The sequence below is a fragment of the Sander lucioperca genome, chromosome 9 (assembly GCF_008315115.2).
Source record: "Sander lucioperca isolate FBNREF2018 chromosome 9, SLUC_FBN_1.2, whole genome shotgun sequence".
Classification (NCBI taxonomy): domain Eukaryota; kingdom Metazoa; phylum Chordata; class Actinopteri; order Perciformes; family Percidae; genus Sander; species Sander lucioperca.
The window spans coordinates 22,592,424-22,603,021 of NC_050181.1; the positions used below are offsets into that span (position 1 = coordinate 22,592,424).

The 10,598-nt window shown below is 40.0% G+C and overlaps 1 protein-coding gene across 3 annotated transcripts in view; it reads right to left on the bottom strand.

The window, feature by feature from the left end:
• The window catches only part of fam110b (family with sequence similarity 110 member B), a 33,300-nt gene extending 23,819 nt beyond the window's left edge, over positions 1-9,481 (bottom strand). For all 3 annotated transcript variants that reach the window (XR_004898306.1, XM_036005224.1, XM_031291001.2), the window contains exon 1: positions 9,356-9,481. The gene's annotated coding sequence lies outside the window, so the exon portion shown is untranslated. The remainder of the gene's footprint in view (positions 1-9,355) is intronic.
• Between the last annotated feature and the right edge of the window lie 1,117 nt (positions 9,482-10,598).

Sequence of the window (10,598 nt, forward strand, 5' to 3'; positions counted from 1 at the left end):
TAGAAATACAGAGCAGCAGCTACTGCACACTAATCGGACTAAAAGACATACACGCATACTGTCCCACTACAGACCGGTAACCAGTATTTTGAAAATACTTGATGCAGTGTGGGCCATGGGGTGTTCCTGTTGGTGACCAACCAAATAAAGAGTAAAACTGTTCTATACAATTCTACACAACAAATCGTGCTATATACTGAAGTCAGTGTCATGACAAAAGTAACCTTAGTTTTAATGTTTAAAAATTTAAAGAAAAAAAAAAAAAAATCTTAAAAATTGTAAAATATTTCCTAGTTTAACTGGGTGGTTGACAAACTTTACATGAGGAATGGGTGACCAGAATTAAAAAAAAAAAAGAATGTAACCATGGTATATGATATTCATCAGAATGTTTATAGATCAAAGAACCACCATAATACTGTAATTGAAATACCTTAAAAAAAGTACTTTGTTTACATCTCTGCTAGCCTGGATAAACTGGCTTATATCTTCACTGAAAGGCTCTATCTCCACATTCCTAGAGACGTGGAACCCTTTCCCAGAACTCGTTGACTCCCTCAGCTTATCTCCTGACTTGGAGGACTGAGTTCCTTCTAGACTGCTCCACTCAACGTCAGCTTTACATTACATGTCATTTAGCTGACGCTTTTATCCAAAGCGACTTACAATTTACAAGTTCGCACGCCTCTGGAGCAACTAGTGTCTTCCTTAGGGACACATTGGTTGATGTATCACAGTGGGAATCGAACCCAGTTCTCCCACACCAAAGGCATGGGTCATATCCTGTCTGGTGTGTATTTGTCTGTGTGCATGGGTCTGTGTTGTTTGTCCCCGTCTGGTTTGGACCTGATCTGGGTTGGTTTGCGGGTGGGTAAGGGACTTGACATACTGTCTCAACTATACTTTTTTCACCATGGCCTCTGCTATATGTCATTTATTGTGAAATTCAAATAAAAAGAGTTGAAAAAAATAAAAAAATAAAAAATAATAATAATTAATGAATTCATCACATTAATGCAATAATTTGAAAGTCTTGCTCATTAATTTGTAAAAATGCCCACAATGGCCTAATACACCAAGAGATATGAAAGGGATGGATACCAGGGTTTTGCCTACCATTATAAGGCTTGGCACCTAAGCCGTTTTTTTGGCACAACCTAAGCCGAATGAATTTAAAATCAATGTGAGCATCAGAACTAAATAAATGACTTTTCTCAGATTTAATGATTGTAGTTCCCAGTGGACTCTTTTAGCAAGTTTAGTCTGTAAGCTTTTTGAGTGTTATTATCTGCTCTAGCTTCTAATGTTTTAGACACACATTCAGTATAGTTGTAATAATAATGGTCTAAAATGATTAGAAAAATGTTTTTTGATGGAGGACCCCTAAAGCCCCCACTAAATACATGCACCTAAGTCTTCCACAAACCATCCAGGGAAAACACTGGATACCATGGTATGGATGATATGGCAGACTCTCTGATAGAAGACACATTTATATTGTATCACAGTATATAAAATCATATCACACAACCCTAGCTAACACCATTTTTCCCCCCCATGTTATCATACATAATTGATATTTATGAAATAACTGATGAAATGAAATATAATAAAGGGACTGTTGTCATCATCAACAACTATAGCCTGGCAGGCTAAAATGTACTTTTATATTACAGGAGATAAGGATGAGGTTATGTTCTGTATTATCGTAAAAAATAAAATAATAATAATATCTGTTTTTAAGCAAACAATTGATTTCAGGTAAGTGATACTAGTAAAGCAAAGTGTTTTCTTTGAAAGAATACTGTAATTTTGCATTGCCTTTTGTATAGAAGGTATGGTCTGTCACACATTATGTCAGTTTATTTAGTCTGATTTGTAACTCGGTAAACACCGAGGCCATAATACAGAACCTCTGTGTAAGCAGCAGGAAGACCCAACTGTGCTCCTTCCAAAAACCATCTGCATATCATAGACCTCACATCTCTAGTTCCCTGCAACTCAGACAGCATCACATGGAGCTTGGACCAACTAATGCACCAGTTCACTGTTGATTAGAAGATGTTTTTCAACAATCCATTCCAACTAAAATCCAATCTCCAGGAAACACGACAGTGCAGTTGCTTACATAAACGATGGCAGATATTGTCTGAAGTCTAAAAATCGGATCCTCTCTGCAGCCTCAGTACCCTCACTGTACAGCAGATGTCACTGAAAAAATAAATTGCTCTTATGTAACGTTATTATCCCGCCACATAAACGGCACTAACACGCTCTGCTGAACTCATACATTTCAGTGATCCCTGTCTGGAAGTCACAGCTTGTGGATGATCCAGCAGCATCCATCTCCGCTGAGGTTAGGATTTTGCCAGCCATGTTTAGGTGGATCAAAACACAGACACTGCATTCAGTGTCCCATGTGTCCACGCAGAAAAGGCTTCTCTGAGCTTATTTACAGGCTTCCGAAGCGGTTGTCTCCTACTAATGTTTTCACATTGTGGCAAAGTAGTAATGATAGCTTTGTGGATGTTCGCTTATCGCTGTGTGCTAATGACTGGAACGGAACAAAAAAAAAAACAATCTAAGATACAGATAATAAGATACTGGATTTAGCGCTGTGACGCCATCTGCACAGGTTGCTGATGGAGGCTACTTTGTAATTTGCCAAAACGTGTCGTAATGACAAATGACGGTTCAGCCGATTTGCATAAAATCACTCCGGTTTAAGCTCATACACCAGATCAGATCAGAAAAACAAAACAAAACAAAAAAAAATCAACCCAACTATTAACAGGCATTTTGTTTTAATTTCCTATGAATACATCAGAAGACTGTATCAAAAGTTACATTGCACCACTTTAACGTCATAGAATGGAAGCTAAATGCCCGAGCATCACAAGCAGAGATGCTGTTGACCTGATGTAATGTAGGCCAGTGGCTTTGAAGACTGACAGGGGCGGGGTAGCTTTTCTTACGTCTCAAACAATGACTATCTGCAACATTTGTTGATTAATTAATCTCAAGGAAGGAGAATTACTGTCACCATTTGGTGCCCCACTTCAGTGTGCTGTGTCGAACAGAACGATGAGAACATACGCCTTTGTTTTCAGGGTTGGCAAAGTAGAAAGGTTTAAAATCTCTAATCTGGTTGGGGCAGCCATCTGGAAGTCCCCCCCCCCCCACCCCACCCCTCCACACACACACACACACACACACACACACACACAAAATCGCAATTTTATCGAAATCGCATTATGGACTAGTGCAATATCAAAATCGCAGGCGGGGGCGCAATATTTGTTAAAGGCAAAATATGTGTCTAACCATTCTGAATGAAGTTTTGTGGGCCAGCAGAGACGTCCCAGCCTACAAATCCTATCCTACAGACTAAAGGAAAACTACGTGACTATAGTACATTTGTATTTGTGTTTCAATGAAAATGATGATCCAAAAAATGAGTCATTCCCTCCAATATCGTGAATCATATTGCAATCGCAACATCAGTCAAAATAATTTGACATTTTCCTCATATTGTGCAGCGCAGCACAAACACACACACACACACACACACGCACACGCACACACCAATAGCCTCTACCTTACACTAACGGTTGCTAGGGCCCAAACAACTCAGTGATGTTAGTAATATGACTGAATAATGTTTTTTGCAGAGCACAGAGGTACCAAGCTGCATCTGGTGTGGTAGGTGGATGTACTGAAGCGCAGCAGAGTTTCTTTTTTTTATTTTTTATTATTATATTTTTTATTATTTTATTTTGCATAAACAGCGTAAAGATATTTCAAACATACATCTCATTATTCCTATTCCAGATCCTTCACACTAGGACACAGCAGACAAGAAATGCCATAAACATAAACACACATATTCAAATAAAACAAACTAAATAAAGACACAAAACTACAAAACGTACAAATCAAACAACATAATGAATGCACTCAGATAATAACACTTTTGTCATAATCCCTGACATTAATGTAAAAATTTATAAAATCAAATTCTCTATGAGACTGCCATATCTTCAAAAAGTCTGAGGTTCTGTCTTTACTGTTATAATAAATTCTGTCCAAAACAAAGTAGCTTGAGAGTTCATTCCACCAGTGGACTATTGCTGGGGGTTTGGAAGCCTTCCATTTTAAAGCTCTGCATTTCCTAGCTGCCATCAAAGCAAGATCTATGTACATACTTTCATATTTATTTCACTTGTCAGACATATTGTAGGGGTGGGGGAAAAAAATCGATACAGCATAGTATCGCAATATTTTCTGTGGCAATACTGTATCGATACACAGACGCTAAGTATCGATCTTTTATTATATATGTGTTGGTCAGTTTGTCTGCTTGACAATCCCATTTTGCAGCAATGAAATTGAAGTGAGATGAACAGACAGAGAAAATGTATCTTTTTAGATAAAACAGATGTTGACAAAGTTTTCTTTTGGGGACATCATTTGAAATTGGGAAAAATTTGAAGTTGGAAAAAAGGTAATAAATTGCAATGTATCGCAGAATATTGCAATATGTTTAAAATCGTATCGTGACATAAGTATTGTGATGATATCGCATCGTGAGGCCCCTGCTGATTCCCACCCCTAACATATTGGTTCCCAAAAGACATAAACGAGGTGAAAGGGGAACAGATACGTTTAAACACTGAGATATCAACTTGGTAACAAATTTCCAAAATAACGAAAGTTGTTCACATGACCAAAGTAGAGAAAAAAGAGAGTTTCTTAAGGAGCAACAGATGAAAATGCCTCATCATCACAGACAGAAGACCTCTAGAAAGACATCATTTGGGTGGGGGGAAATCTACTTCAGTGGATCACCCCAACAAAGTCTATACTGTACATGGGGAGCTGTGTGCTTTATTACCCAGCCATAACATATAATAATAGTCAATATATATATTTCCCTCCAATATTGCATAGATTTGATCAAATCCCTCTCAAGTGTTCCTGGACACTGCAGCCCTGGTGCTTACGCTGAAGCTCCAGTCAGAGCCAGGAAAAACCCTGAGTGTCGGTGTTTGCATAGACTCAATTATCCAGCATTACTCATCAAGACTGCAGACAGAAGCAGTGCACTGTCAGCATTCAAGGTTCTCACTGTGTCCCTGATGTAAAATTCCATTACTTTTCCTCGACTCTGTAACTAGGTCGAAGGGCCTCAACAACCAAACAACTCTGCAGAGCAGACGGCAAGGCAAGGTAATGTCACTCCCATCTGAGTGCAAACAACATGGAAAACTGAAGAAATGGTGCTGTTGTGCAATCGACCGCGCAGAAAGATTGAGAAAGAATTCACAAAGAGTTCATTTCATTCAAGTTTTCTTTACAGGCTGCCAAAGAGTGAGGAGAAGACAGGCTTGAAGAACTTCACCAGGTTTTCTGAGCTAGGTTCCAGTATAAGTGTTTAATGTTGACTTCGGGTCACATTGACCCGTTTTAAATTTTTGTTTTATATCAGAAAATAAGGGACGTAGAAATAAGCGCTAAAAATGTGTAGAAGAAAAATTTAAAAATTTAAAACGTTGGAATAAGCAAAAACAAACTGTGAAAAAAAGGCGTCAAAAAAAAAAAAAAAGTGTTTTTTTTCAAGGTTGAAGGGAAGACAACACAAGGGTTAATAATCCTGCTTTAAAATAGGACCTCTTTATGCGTTTACACTTGTTTAATTTAACGTATGTAACGAATGCTGGATCAAATATTTGGTTCAAGTTTCTTGACCAGGCACCATGACAGAATTACTGACTGGGCAAAGTGGGCAACTGCCCTGGGGCCCCAAAACTCCAGTGGCTTCAAAAGCTCCAGGCTTACTGTCTGTCAACTGGTTTGTGCTGATTTCATTGAACATTTGTTTAGAAGTATGCAGCACTACAGCACAATTAACTGATATGATAAGGCGGGTAAGGCCTCTATTATATAAGGCATAATATGATAAGATGGGTCCTCAATTATTATCATGAGGCCTCTCTTGTATATAGAGGCCCTGTGTCAAAATGTATTTTTCATTATTTCAGTTTTGTGCTTAGGTGTTGAATATTCCTGAATGTAAGCCTATGTGTTTAAAACCATTGTTATACAGCAAATCTGGTGACAGGTAGTTTTCCAGAAAGGAAAAATTTAGGCCTACACAAGAAACAGAATGTGGAAGGAGCTTGGTTAATAGCCCCCCCCCCACACACACACACACACACACAGCAACCCTGGGACCCCCAGCAGGTTAATCTAGCCATGCTGAGCAAAAACATGTTTTGGATACACACTGTGCACTCTCCATAATTTTCCCAAAGTTGTCACTGACTGGAAAGGTGCATTACAAAATGATATGTTTTCTAGGGCTGCTCCCTCTTAGTCGATTAGTCGACTAATCGGTCGTTTTGGTCTTAGTCAACTTAGATTTCTTTAGTTGATTAGTCATGTTTTATGCTTTTTTCATGCTGAATTACTTATTTCCAAGAAACGTACGAACACATCTCTGGTAAACACAAGAATTAAAGTGGTGCTATTGCATGACTCTTTGCAGAGAAACTCAGATTTACAGATCTGTCGATTAAATCAACTAATCGATTAGTCGATACAATTTAATGAGTGTTAGTCGACTAAGAATTTCTTTAATCGAGCACAGCTCTAATGTTTTCCAGAACATGTAGGAAGCAAGCAACATGAAAAAGTGATGCACATGAAAAGTTTGGAAAAAAATGTTTTTTTTTGTCAAAAACATAGGGGTGTGTTATCGCCCCGAACGGTTTGATACATGATGTTTTGTTCCGTACGGTTATATAAACGTTTTGCTACGGGTTGTCTGTGTCTATGGTTTGTTGGCACTGGGCGCCCTGAACGCGCTAAATGCACTGAACGCCCCCTGAAGGTTTATGGTCGCTGGGTTGTTCCCTGCGTCAGGTGCGCAAGCCAGAAAATGACCCGTTTTCTGTTTCAACACGGTCAGCTAGGAAGAATGGCCGAGCAGGTTCGCATCCGTATGACTCTTCATGCACAGACCAGAAGGGAGACAAATGGCCTTAAATATGTGGTCAGAGAGAGCCACCGCATTGGGAAAAGAAGAAACATTTAGCAGGAGAATGTGGAAAAACATGAGATCGTTTTGTCAAAGCTAGAAACTGGCCTCATGGAAAGAGTGTTCGTAACATCGAGGGGCAGACAGTAATTACGACTTTGAGATAAACAACAGTCAAGTAAATAATTAGAGTACAGAAATGCTATGTTTTGGGTACATCTTTGTTTACAATGTGTTTCCTACTGTTGCCAGGCAGCCTGCTTTCCGTTAACTTCCGCTATCTTCTTCTTCTCTCCTACTTCTTGCTTACTGATTTGTTTTTGTTTTTACGCCCCCCCCCCCCGGGGTTTTCGGAGAAATGCGATGAGCATAAACCTTTCTGTGCATGCACGCCATTCAGGAGGCCCGTACGATGGGTGTCAAGCGTAAGTATAAACACAGCTTGAAGCAGATGCCCCGTGGCCGGAGCTGATCCCAAGCCACTCTAAAAGGGTCCGTTCCGACCAAACGTGGCAACGCTCTGAAACCCATTGCGCCCTATTTTAACAATCTAAGCGTACGGCGTGAAGCGCCTGGCGCAAGTGCGTTTAGAGCGTGTACAAATCTACTTTTGCTTTTAATGGCGGAAAAAAGGGTCAGAAAAAATGGGTGCACAGATGGCCGCAGGTGCAAAACGTGTAAACGACGTAGGCGCTGGACGGGAAATTGACAACTGTGTTGGTCTAGGTCCCATGGCATGAAAATGTCACTTTATGAGGTTTTTTAACATTAATATGAGTTCCCCCAGCCTGCCTATGGTCCCCCAGTGGCTAGAAATGGCGATAGCTGTAAACCGATCCCTGGGTATCCTGCTCTGCCTTTGAGAAAATGAAAGCTCAGATGGGCCGATCTGGAATCTTCTCCTTATGACGTCATAAGGGGAAAGGTTACCTCCTCTTTCTCTGCTTTGCCCGCCCAGAGAATTTGGCCTGCCCATGAGAAAGAGACATCATGGCTTTCAAACGAGCAAAGTGGCAGCAGTTGGTCAAGGCCACCCCCCCCCCCCCTCTCTCCTCCTCAATAGCATTTAAAGCTACAGACACATAAATGGCACGTCCTAAGTAAAGCTCATTTTGGGAAAGAGACTTCAGATACAGTATTAGGGGACCACTAAGGTCTATATAAAAGCATCCAAAAAGCAACATGTCATGGGACCTTTAAACTAGCAAAGACACTTGCGTCGGGCTTTGCGCTGCGTCGGGTGCAAGATAGGGCCCATTATTTCAATGGCTTGCGCCGCACCACAATGTTTTTTTAGCTGCGTAAAGCGAACTGTAGATGTGGCTTAACCCATCGGAAAGTGCAGGTCAAACCGCATTTGGTCTAAAAGGCTCTTAAAGGACTTACGTATTTCTGTAGCGATACGTATATTTTGTAGGCTACATAAAGGTTTACGCCTAGAAAGTAATTAGTTTTTCCCGTTTTCCCATTAATATATTTCTCGGGAAACAGGAAATAGTTTGGATATGTGTTCCCAGGAAACCCTAGCGTACACAAAGTAAGTTATCTATACAAGAAATAATTTTGGTATTGAAACTTAGATATCATATTGGGACCAATAGGCCTTTTGAAACATTTAAAACTATATCCAGCCCTTGGCCACAACCAAATACAAAAAAATAACTGTCACATCAAGACTAAGAAGTAGGATGTACACAGGGTTATATAAAAACTGAAGACAAAAAAGTCAAAAAAGCACATAATATGTCAGACACCCCTTTAAATTGTAAAAATCCATTCCTTACACAAGAGAATCAATTGTCACAGTTCACCAGTTGGTAAGTGCAGATTGCACGTGCCAGGGGCTGCACACGAGCAGTTGACACAAACACCAACTACACCTGCGTGCAAGCGTGCGTGCGTGCGTGCGTGCGCGCTGGTGGTGGTGCAATGCAATGCCAGACCCCCACCGAGACAGCAGCACAACCATGGATGTATTAAAGTACGGAATGTCTGTGTGTTTCTGAGCTGGAAGCTAGCTCTGTAACGCCACACCAAAAACTCAAACAGCGGTTTATAACACAATGCCACACACAAAACACTTAGGCTACATTACCTCTTCAGCTAAACAGACAAACGCTGAAATAAAATGAATTTGTCTATGCTGGTGCCTTTATGACAGCATGCCTAACAATAGCCCTCTTTTCGACATGACTGGAAATGAAGAAGAAAAAACGGCTCCTGCGTATCGTCAACGGCTTCAGTCGCGTTTCAGTCATTTTAGATATGACAGGCAGCCAGGTTAGCATCACAACTAAGCTATTACGCCGTCCTTACCTGGATATCCAGCTCCAGAAAACAAAGGATGCTGCTGCGGTTTCTCTACATTAGGTTGATGCGTCTATTCGGCCTGACAGCATCCTGTTCCTAGCCAGCAGCAGCAGCAGCAGCCAGGTCAGACTGCACGGCAATAAAACTGGCGCTTCCGGTCACAACTTTCACAATAATGGCCGATTTCTGACTAAAATGTACTTAAATCTTGATTATGATAACTTCGGGGGAAACTTGTAAAGATGTTGCTAACATAACAGACCAAAAGCATGCTTTGTTCTTTATCTCTATGTACAACAAAAAGGGAAAGGATATGTTCATTTCGAACCAGATATAATTAAGAAACAAACAGTGTTCATAGTTGTTTGTTGTTTCAATGCAAGAACCCAGAAAAATGTGTAGGCACTTCTAATGAATACATTGTAAGAGTAGAGTCAAAATATGCTGTAATTATAAATCTGCTATGCATATAAATTAAATAGTAACCTTCAAACAGGTTCCAAAATGTATGCAAAGTAAAATAATAATATTTACATATTACAATTTTTGTCTTCAAGTGAAAATAAGGGAGCCAACGATCACGAATTTAGGGTATAGAGTGAATGGAAATATGGGCACGTCTGATACACAGTAGTAGTCGTTTAGTAGCAGACTGTTTTACAGTATATGGTTGCCTACCAAAAAGCTCATGCTTTTGTTTTGAAGGTGAAAATCACATATTTTCCGGTTATAATTCCACTAATGCTGGCTACCTTGACACAGCTGCCAGCAGCTCAGTCTCTGCAATGAGACAGATAGATGCAGCTGACCGGGAGGACAAACTCGGCCTGACTGCTCTGTACTGCATTTTACATCGACTGTAAGCATTTACGCTCTGATGTCTAGATTTTCAATGCAATTTCCTTTTGTATATCCCTTTTACCCTTTGTATTTTTTATTAACTTTTAGTACATCTAATTGTTAGTGGGTCAGTTCTCCCCTTTGAACATGAATGGAGCGGTCCAGCCATTAAAGGGCCAGTGCGTGTCTTGTCTTTGACAGCTCGTCAGACCACATTGACAGCTTCAAACGTATCATAGCATATTCTGTTTACTGGCTGTGAAGACACCAAATAAACAAAGCCTTTATGTTATTTTTTTTTTCTTTTCACATTTTTAATCAAGAGCATACCTTTTGGCTGTGTTTGTATTTTCATGTCATGTTTTGGGCGTGATGAGAACCAAGAGAGAAATGTGTTATTCAAATTATA